This window comes from Octopus bimaculoides, chromosome 9, assembly GCF_001194135.2.
Source record: "Octopus bimaculoides isolate UCB-OBI-ISO-001 chromosome 9, ASM119413v2, whole genome shotgun sequence".
Classification (NCBI taxonomy): domain Eukaryota; kingdom Metazoa; phylum Mollusca; class Cephalopoda; order Octopoda; family Octopodidae; genus Octopus; species Octopus bimaculoides.
Window position 1 is genome coordinate 48,368,906 of NC_068989.1, and position 11,094 is coordinate 48,379,999.

An 11,094-nucleotide genomic window follows, 5' to 3' on the forward strand; every position below is an offset into this window, starting at 1 on the left:
ATATGTATATTTTTATTAATATTAATATATATATATATATATATATATATATATATAAACATTCTGCTTAAAGCATCTCATATAACCTCTTAACTTTTTTATTTTTGGGAATTTTCAGAAAACTTTTCCAAATTTGTGTTTTACACACAGAAATGCATATGATTATGCAAAAAATTTCTGAAAATTAAAAAAAGTTATGAGGGGATACTTAAACCACCCAGATATGTATTTACTTCTCTTTTCACAGTCGAACTGAACTCAAAACCATGTGGTTTGGAAGCAAACTTCAAACCACACAGCCATGCCTCCACATATATATTTATACAAAAAGATGTAATGTATACACACACTGAGACACTTCAACTGTCAGTCCTAGTTTCTTGTATTACATTGTATTTTACTCCACTTTGATGGTTGGTTGTCAGTTCTCTACAATTATTTGCAAAATGTGTCACAGACATAACTGTATAGTTATGTAGTTTGCATTGCAATGATGTGTTAGGTTTCTATCTTACTATCACTTTAGGAAGATGCCTCCTACTATAACTGCAGACTAACTGAGCTTTTGGTTGTAACCCATGCCAGTATGGAAAGCGGATGTTAAATGATGATGATGTATGTAAATGCTCACATTCTGTGTGTCCCTTGCTTGATACTGTGCAAGCAAAAGGATGACACTTACATTTCTTGCAAACAATACTTCCGGTCATTTTGCTTTTGCAGCGACTCAAGGAATAAAAGAATAATTGCTTATTAAAAAAACAGAGAGACAGAAAGGATATCTGGCAGTAAAATATTCTTTTCTACTCTAGGCACAAGGCCCGAAATTTTTGGGGAGAGGGCCAGTCGATTAGATTGACCCCAGTATGCAACTGGTACTTAATTTATTGACCCTGAAAGGATGAAAGGCAAACTCAACCTTGGCAGAATATGAACTCAGAAAGTAAAGACAGATGAAATACTGCTATGCATTTCACCTAGTGTGCTAACGTTTCTGCCAGTTCACCACCTTCTGGCCATAAAATATTGCTGCAGTAACTCTCTGTCCAGCCCTTACCAGTAAGGAAAAGATAACATAAAACAAACAACCTAGAGAAAGTGTCATCTACTATAACCACGGGTTAACACTGAAATGGGGGATCTGCTCCATTGAAATCAGGATGGATTCGGCTACCACTGACAAGAAGAGGGTGTGAACCAAAGGGGCTGCGGAAATGCTAGTGAAGCGCTGCCTAGGGATTCTAGGGGAGCTGATTGGCAAGTGCGACCTGAAGCTGAGTGTGGTCTTTGTGCCTTCAGAGAGAAACAAGGCAGATGCTCTAACCAGGGTAAAAAAGGCCTGGTTACGGAAGCCAGAAGAATCGAAGCAAGGGGTAGCCATGGTGTGTTAGTTAAGTGACTCCGAGCTAAGGAGACTGCATACCATGCATCATATAAGCATGGATAGGTGCCTGTATCTCACCAGGAGGATTGACGCCAACATTACCAGATGGAGCATCCAGAAGGTGGTCAGTAACTGTGACAGGTGTCAATCCATCAACCCTGCTCCAGGTGTGCATGAGCAGGGAAACATTTTGGTAGAGCACAACTGGAGACAATTAGCAGATGGTTGATTGTGGGCTGGGCCACATGGCCATTTGGAGGGAATTGAGGACAGGCACTGCAGATGAGATGGCATGTATTCTAAATGAGGTATTCTTAGAGTGGGGCTCTATGGATAAATTGCTGATAGACAACAGTACAGCATTTTGTTTGGAAGCACTGAAGGAGATGCTTGACAGGTGGAAAGTGCACCGCTTTTTCAGAGCAGCATACAGTGGAAATGGTATTGTGAAGAGACATCATCGAACAATCAAGGTCACAATCAAGGAAGTGGTGTTCTGGTACAACATATTGCCTTGATCAGGACAGGCCGAAGCGTTCGTGCCACATAGAGCGATATTCAAATATGAATGGTGGCATCTGAGTAAATCATCGAGATTCCCTGTGAAAGAGAGAGGGCCTGCTTTGGTGGAGATGAGAATTGAAGTCTGGATCTAGACACCAAAGACACGCTGTACAACTCAGTGTAACAGAAGAATAGTGATGGCTGTCAATTTCAAAAACATCTCTGTGGATGGAATACTGTGTCATGTCTTGGCTGTTTGTAGGATTCTCGCTTCGTCGGATGATGATTGTGAAGAAGAGGAAGAGAACGAGGTTCCCAGTTTAAGAAGATCACAATATGTAAGGCGCCCACCTAGGTGGGTGGTAGATTTCGACATGGAGTGAAGTGAGGAGGTGATTTTTGAGATCAGGAGGGCATGTGGGGATGAGCCAGAAGAAGAAGACCATGACGTCAATGGTCAAGGGACTGACCAGAAGAGGAAGTGTGAGAAAGGAAGTGCAGGAGAGGGGGACAGGAGAAGGTCATCCTCTTTTGGCCGGCCGAGGCATTGCAAACAGACATGAAGGAATTCGCTCTTGGGTTGGAGATAGCAGCTGCTTATACTGGGTGACAGGGTAGGACAGGATCACCTGAGTGACTACTACTAGATGGGTGCAGACAAGAGAGGAAGGTAGGTGAACCTCTTTTCATTTCCCACGCACGACAGCGTTATATGATTTAAGGATTATATGCGATTCCCTTACACACAATGTAAACCTATCTGAACTATTACCATATGGGGGATCCCTCACAATTATGGACCATGTCAGGTTGTAAGGCAAGTTACAATCCCTAAGTTTATTTATATATGCTGTTAAGGTAGTGGAATTCTTATAATTAGGGTTTGAAAAGGAATTCAGATGGACCCTATATCGTCTTTTGCAGTCTATCATACTACCTATACATATATATCTTGTTTTGTCTATTGGGTACACTAACTATACATTTATACACAACATTGTATCAAAGACATAATCCAGCAAGTAGACAGGTTTTGGGGGCTCTACAGTTACAAATTTTATTCAGTTGCGTCCTACTATTAATGTTCTTATTTATATTTCCAGCATTATTAATATCATCAGATTGGAGTATGGTACCTGGTTTTAAATTCATTAAAGTTTGATTATTATTATACATGTCACTTTTATCTCATATCTTAGTTGTATTAGGAATTTTTAGATGATTTAGGCAGTCTGCCATTTTGAAGATTGACGTTTTTATTCCTATATCTATCAACCTCTCATTCGTTTTCTGCCTCCTATATTTATCACGCATAACTTTTTACATGGAATCCTTATTTATATGTAATTTTATATGTATTTTTATATGCTTTTATATTTCTCTTATATTTTTATGTATGTTTGGTTTTATTCTTTATATCTTTGGAGAATTTTTATGCCTGGACATGCATGCTTTATATTGATGTATATAAATATATAAGATTCAATTACATTGATCGAATATCTTCATTTATGTTCATGTCTTCATTTATTTTCATTTACGTGTTCGGGAATTTGGTTGATTGCGTAGGATTTGTGTTTTCATTTTCCTCTACTTTGTATAAATACACACACACACACACACATATTCACATGCGCGCACACACGCGCACACACGCGCACACGCACACACACACACATATGTAGGTCAAATACTATAATGTTACACTTGTCCTTCAGCTGATAGTGAAAATGACATTGCCACTTTGAATTACTTGAAATTCAACACTGCATTTCCTATCAACCTCACTATCAGAGAATGAAAAAACAAGCCCAAATCTTAAGCTGATCCCTTCTCACAATAATTGAACTTTTCTAGAATTTCCATATAGAAACAAAACATCATCATCATCATCATCGTTTAACGTCCGTTTTCCATGCTGGCATGGGTTGGACTGTTCGACTGGGGTCTGGGAAGCCAGGAGGCTGCACCAGGCCCCAATCTGATCTGGCAATGTTTCTACAGCTGGATGCCCTTCCTAACGCCAACCACTCCAAGAGTGCTTTTTACGTGCCACCGGCACAAGGGGTCAGAGGAGCTGGCATCGACCACAATCGGATGGTGCTTTTTATGTGCCACTGGCACGGAAGCCAGTCAAGGTGGCACTGGCATCAGTCATGTTCGGATGGTGCTTTTTACATGCTACCGGCACGGGGCTCACAACTACAATTTCCATTTGATTCCATTTTGATATTGATGTTGATGTACTTGACTCAATAGGTCTACTCAAGCACGCCATGTCGCCCTACGATCCAAGGTACTTTTGAGTGGGCCGGTTATGCGACAGTGGTGTAGGTTACAGCTGTGAACTCACTTTATTTGCCGGGTCTTCTCAGTCACCGCATATCTCCAGAGGTCTCGGTCTTTTGCCATTGCCTCTGTGAGGCCCAACGTTCGAAGGTCATGCTTCACCACCTCATCCCATGTCTTCCTGGGTCTCCCTCTACCCTGGATTCCTTCCACTGTTTGGGAGTGGCACTTCTTCACACAGCTCTCCTCATCCATCCACAGTACATGACCACACCAACACAAACATCTCTCTTGCACTCCACATCTGATGCTTCTAATGTCTACCATTTCTCTCAAGGCACTTACACTCTGTCATGTGTGCATACTGACATTACACATCCTGCGGATCATGCTAGCTTAATTTCTTTCGAGCCTACGCATGTCTTCAGCAGTCACAGCCCATGTTTCACTGCCATGAAGCATGGCAGTTCACACACATGCATCATACAATCTATTTTTCACTCTGAGCGAGAGGCCCTATGTCACCAGTAGGGGTAGAAACACTCTGACCTTTGCCCAAGCTGTTCTTATTCTAGTGGTAACACTTTCTGAGCATCCAACCTCACTACAGACTTGATAGCGGAAGCTATAAACTACTTCTAGTTTCTCTCCCTTGCATGTGATGGAGTCTGTTTTCTGAGCGTCTGTGTTGTTTATTGCCTCTGTGCATCTGCTGCATGTGAAAGCGATTTCCCAGTTAATCTTCCGTTGATGTTGCTGCACCTCTTATGTGTCCATAGTTTACACTGGGTACATCTTATGGAATTTCTACCTACACATTTTCCACAGATCGAGCAGGACCACCTACCTGAAGGGGTGTGATGTGTTCACCTTCCTACTTATTAGAACTTTGGTCTTTGCAACATTGACTCTAAGGCCCTTCGATTCTAAACCTTGCTTCCAGACTTGAATTTTCTTCTCTTGTTCTGGTAGGAATTCTGCTATGAGGGCCAGATCATCAGTACCGAGGAGTTCCCAGGGACGACCTGTCTTGAATTCCTCTGTTATTGCCAGGAGGACTATGATGAATAAGAGGGGGCTAAGGGCTGATCCTTGGTGGACCTCAACTTCTACCCGGAATTCTTCACTATACTCATTTCCAATCCTAGCCCTATTGACGGCATCTCTGTATAGGGTCTGTACAGCTCTTATTAACCATTCGTCAATCTCCAGTTTCTGTATTGCTCACCAGATAAGGGATTGGGGGACCCTGTCAAAGGCTTTCTCCAAGTCCACAAAAGCTAAATATAGGGGTTTATCTTTGGCTAGGTATTTCTCCTGCAGTTGCAGTACCAGAAATATAGCATCAGTGGCACTTCTACCTGGCACAAAACTGAACTGCATCTCATCTAAGCAGACTCTCTCCCTAGTTAGTTGGGCTATGACCCTCTCCATGACCTTCATCACCTCATCCAGCAGTTTGATACCCCCTGTAGCTATTTCTATCTAAAGCATCACCTTTACCTTTGTAGCAGTTGACTATGGTGCTGCTACGCCAGTCATTGGATATGACTCCATCATGAACTACCTGGTTTACAATACAGGTGACTAGGCCAAAGCCCACACCACCAGATGTTTTAAGCATCTCAGAGGTGATTCCTGATGGGTTGGGGGCTTTTCCTGGCTTCATATTCTTAATTGCTTTATCTACCAGGGTGCTGTCTATTCGGATAGCTGGTCCCTCTACTGGATCAACATTTGGCAGGCTCTCCTCCTCCTACTCATTCTCCACGTTCAACAGTCACAATGGCTCCTCCAAGCCTCTTTCTTTTCCGAATCACTAAAAGCAAGTGCACCATCATCCATGTGGACATATTTCTCTCCTGTGACATCACAATTTTCTCTCATACACTGTCTCGCAATCTGGAATACTTCAGTTCTTTGGTCCTCCTGTCACTGGACATTGGCAAACTTCTTCTATTCTGCTTCGCCCTTGGCTATGTATGCCTGTCGCCCAGCCTCCCTTTTGGCTCTCTGGTATGGTTCCCTGCTACCCCAACCCTTCCAGGCTTTCCAGGCCTGTTTCTTTGCTCTAATGGCATTGTCTACTGTATTATTCCACCACCACGTTACTCTAAGTCTGGAAGGGACTTTGCACCATTTGCAGACTTGGTCTGTGGCAGTCAGTAAGCTATCCCATAAGAATTTCCAGCTACCCTCTATGTCCAAGGACTGTAGTTCCTCCTCCCTCTCATCAAATTTCTTGATGAGGATGTCCCTAAATCTCTGACCATGTGAAGGGTTCTTTAGCTTCCAAATCCTTCTCTTGTGGATTGGTCTGCTTCAAGGCATCCTCCTGGCCTCGACTCAAAAGTCACTAATGACTAGTCTATGTTGGTGGAGTGCATTCCTCACCTGAGAGGGTCTTTGTATTTAAGAGCAACCCTGCGTCCCACTGTCTGGTGAGGATGAACTCAATCTGGCTAGCAGAGTCCTCTGATTGATAGGTTATCAAGTGGCTGTCTGGCTTCCTGAACTTAGTGTTGCAGATCAAAAGGTTACATGCATCACAGAACTCCAGTAGCCTAGTTCCCTCATCGTTCCAAGAACCAATGCCATGGCCCCCGTGTACACCAGATTCCTGCCCAACATGCCCATTAAAATGTTCTTAAATAAATTAACAAATGTTCTTATCAAGAACATGGGACAAAACAGTTATCACAGTGCCCCAGCAATCCACTTTGAAATCCTTTGTCATATGTCCATCATGTATCGATTTTGTTTGGAATAAGCACCTCCTAGAATTCAACAAACCAGGAACCAGTATGATATGCGAACATGAAACTTTTATTGCTGGTACACAAGCAACACAACCCTCCAGACAACTGTTTTGCAAATTCAACCATTAACCACGCTGTCTTAAAATTTATATTATCATCATTTTCCTCTAGATAACCAGAACTAATTTATTTGAAAGTAAAATTTTTTTTCTTTTCTTTTTTACATTTTCTTGACACCTCTGGATTTTCAGATTTAAGATACCGTTATGAAAGGTTATTATAGTGACTTATTATAGGGACTTGATTGGTCGGAACAAAAATAAAAGAGACTATTCATTGTCAACACCGTGTAATTTCAAGACGATGGCGCTAATTGCCTCGCGGCATGCAACAGCTGATGACTGTGAATTCATTATTGGTTTATTCGAGGTATGTGTTGAATGTTTTATGTGAACTTTTATATGTTAATTAATAGGTAATATTTTATGCTAAAAAATGTTTATATCATAAAGTCTTCGAGCGTATTCTTTTTTCTTTATCGTGACGGCCAGAACCGCAGTATGTTTTCATTTATAAACAAAGTGAGTTCGTTTATTATATTTATTTAGTTTCACCTCTTGCATTGCATCTCTTATCATGCACTCCTTTTCGGACATCCGACTTTACGGTCCGAACCAAACCAAAGTAAAAAAATATTTAAAATTTGTAAAATACTTCACTGTTGAAGTCATTTTGCATACATGAACTTTCGACGTATGTTCCGACCGTGACTGTCCCATGCGGTTTTGTTTTCAACTTTCTTATTAATAATTAAACAATGCAAAATATATTAAACAAAATTTAATATAATTTGTGATAAATATTATTTCAACATAATACAATTCAAAATAAATACTAGTTCGTTTAGAACAAGTTTTACACCTATTACACTATTTTTCTTTTGTTTTTTCGCTCGGGTCAAGCGCTTTAGTTTAACCAAAATTTGAATTACAATATTTTTGTTGTTGTTGCTTATAATCCACCAATGGACCACGCGTGTGTTATTTGGTTTGGGATGTGCTACAAACCCCAGCCAAATCTCCCTTGAATCGTCCACCTTTTCCTCTGAAAACGATACTAATGATATTTATTCGTGTATGTACTCATTTTTTCTTTCTTTTTTTTCTCTCTTGTTTCAGTCATTTGACTGCGGCCATGCTGGAACACCGCCTTTAGTCGAGCAGATCGACCCCAGGACTTATTCTTTGGAAGCCTAGTACTTATTTTATCGGTCTCTTTTGCCGAACCGCTAAGTTACGGGGACGTAAACACACCAGCATCGGTTGTCAAGCGATGTTGGGCGGACAAACACACACACACACATATACATATATACGACAGACTTCTTTGAGTTTCCGTCTACCAAATCCACTCACAAGGCTTCAGTCGGCCCGTGGTTATAGGATATCTGGCAGTAAAATATTGCTGCAATAACTTTTCCAGCAAGGAAAAGTTAACATAAAACGAACGACCTTGTGTGAGTGTTGTCTACTAAAACCACAGGTTGACCAAAGCTTTTTGAGAGGAAACTAAAAGAAGCATATTGTGAGTGTGTTTGAGTCTTTGTATTTGTATCTCCCCAATTCCAACTTGTTAATTAATGTGGCTTGTGTATATCCCTGTAACGTAGCGGTTTGGCAAAAGAGACCGATAGAATAAGTAACAGGCTTTAAAAAAAGTACTGACAGTGTCCCAGCATGGCCATAGTCCAATGTCAGAAACAAGTAAAAGATACATAAAGACCCACACTACGAAGCACAATGTATTTTACCTCTATTCAACCCAGAAAGACATGAAAACTAACTGAAACTGCTGATGTTAATATTAAAACATTTTGATTAAAGAAAAAAAAATACCGAGAACCACTTGGATGTTTCCACTGGTAGATGGTTGGGTAGGTTATTGGAAAGAGATATAACAATCAAACCTACTGTGTGTGTGTGTGTGTATCTGTAAGAGGGAGAGAGAGATGGTATTCCATCTTGGCCTTCGTCGTAATGGCTAAATACCTAAAGAACACATGGTCTCCATCTCAGTTTCTTTTAATAAGGTTGATAAACTATTTTTTTTTTTAGCCATAATTCTGATATGTGCCACATTTGGAAAACACCTAAAGACTCATCTCACAAATAGTTCTCCCCACTACCTTTATAAAAGGTGTGTGTTATGAGTTTTAAAAAATGTGTAGTGTGGATTTTTTATTTGGTTGATAATCCAAAACGAAAGAGCAATAGATGGATTTGTTTGGGTGTAAAGCAAAGTGCTCCGAAAGTGAAAGTAAACAACCATAAAATTTATGTAAAAACTACTTTCATAGGTACTGGCATTGTTGTATAAGAAGCTTGCTTCCCAACCACATGGTTCTGGGTTCAGTCCCACTACGTGGCACCATGGGTGAAAGTCTTCTACTATAGCCTCCGGCTGACCAAAGCCTTGTGAGTGCATTTGTTAGATGGAAACTGAAAGAAGCCTGCCATATATGTATGATTATATGTATATGTTTACATCCCTGTAACTTAGCAGTTTGGCAAAACAGACTGATAGAATAAGTACTAGACTTACAATTCATATTGTTCCTAAAATACATGTATACTTGGACTGTGGAAAGAGAAATTTATACATGCTTTATGGCTCAGACCTTTTATCAAGTTAGAGTAGCATTTCCCAACCTGTTTTCTCTCAGGACCCACTATAACTTTCCCAAAAAATGTATGTCTCACTACTTTTTGGTAAAAAACAACTTTATCTTTAATATCTTATCACGTTTAACATAAAAGAATCTACTCTTTTATTAAGTACTGAGTTCAAAAAAAAGAAGTACATTATTGACAAAGAAATAAAAGTTAATCACTTTAATGAGAACCTTGTACCAGGCGACTTCAGCACCAAGCCCTACCACATTTTTCCTTGGTCCCCACCAGTGGGGTGTATGCCCCACGTTGGGAATCGTTGAGTTAAAAAGAGAAAAGTGAAATTTTAAGAAAAAAATATTACATGCTGTTAGACAGGTGTCATTATAGTTACAGAGACAGGAAGTGGGAAGGTAGTGGTGGATTTTGAAGAGGGGTGTTGGTGAGTATGGTAGGCATTTTTTTGCCATGAATATGTTGACTGATTTATTGTTTCAGTATTTAAGGATAAATACTAAATACAGAGACTGATGATAGTTGTGTGAATAGGTCATGATGACTCAGTGATAGTATTAGCTAGATGCCATGCTCTATTATGTGTATCTTGTCATGTTCTAGTTTCTGTAAGAACTTCACGACAAACCAATGATTGGAGCCTCTTCATAATTACTCAACCTGCTAGAAATAGCAGTCCAATCTCTAATTACTCCATACTGTCTTGAGAAAGGAAAGACTATATTGAACCATTAATTCTACACACATATGGCCCAGACCATGATTATCAACATGAACATCAAACTTCAAAAAGTAGTTAGCTATTTAATGGTTTTAGTAAATTTATACAGAAAAAGTAAGCATTATACCATCCAGCATAAATAAAAGTCAACTTCACTATATTTTTTCTGTAAAAACCTATTCTGACATTAAATGAGTCAACTTCTGGTATGAATGTTTACATTTGTACATCATTTTTCAACAAAAAAGAATTTCTAAAAAATTCTGGAAACTATCTACTCATGTAATTTACGCACCCCCTAAAGTTTATTTTTGTTTTTGCAAAAGAAGTGCGTAAATTACATGGGTTTTTACAGTATATTCTATGGCTTTTCAAGGATTCCTGGATGTCTCTTAATACAATCAATTTTCATTATAAAACTGCACCTTGTTGCCAATACCCATGGATGATCTGTATAAAGCAAACTACAAGGTCTATAACCAAACTGAATTTACATATATATATATAAATTGGAAATGTAAAAATAAAAACAAGACACAAAGGATTCTGTGGTACACGTGTTTCAAGCTTTTGTTTTTATTTTTACATTTCCAATTTATTCCTTCACCCCGGCCACAATCTGGCATACACAGGTGCTTATAATTATCAAGTATTACCTCTAACATTTATATATATATATAAATTGGAAATGTAAAAATAAAAACAAGACACAAAGGATTCTGTGGTACACGTGTTTCAAGCTTTTGTTTTTAT

At 39.5% G+C, this 11,094-nt stretch overlaps 1 protein-coding gene across 4 annotated transcripts in view; it reads left to right on the forward strand.

The window, feature by feature from the left end:
• LOC106878857 (thialysine N-epsilon-acetyltransferase) overlaps positions 1-10,994 on the forward strand; it is a 25,205-nt gene extending 14,211 nt beyond the window's left edge. For 2 of the 4 annotated variants that reach the window (XR_008264894.1, XR_008264897.1), the window contains one exon: positions 7,188-8,095. The gene's annotated coding sequence lies outside the window, so the exon portion shown is untranslated. The other 2 variants (XR_008264896.1, XR_008264898.1) reach the window with 2 other exon arrangements.
• Positions 10,995-11,094: the final 100 nt, after the last annotated feature.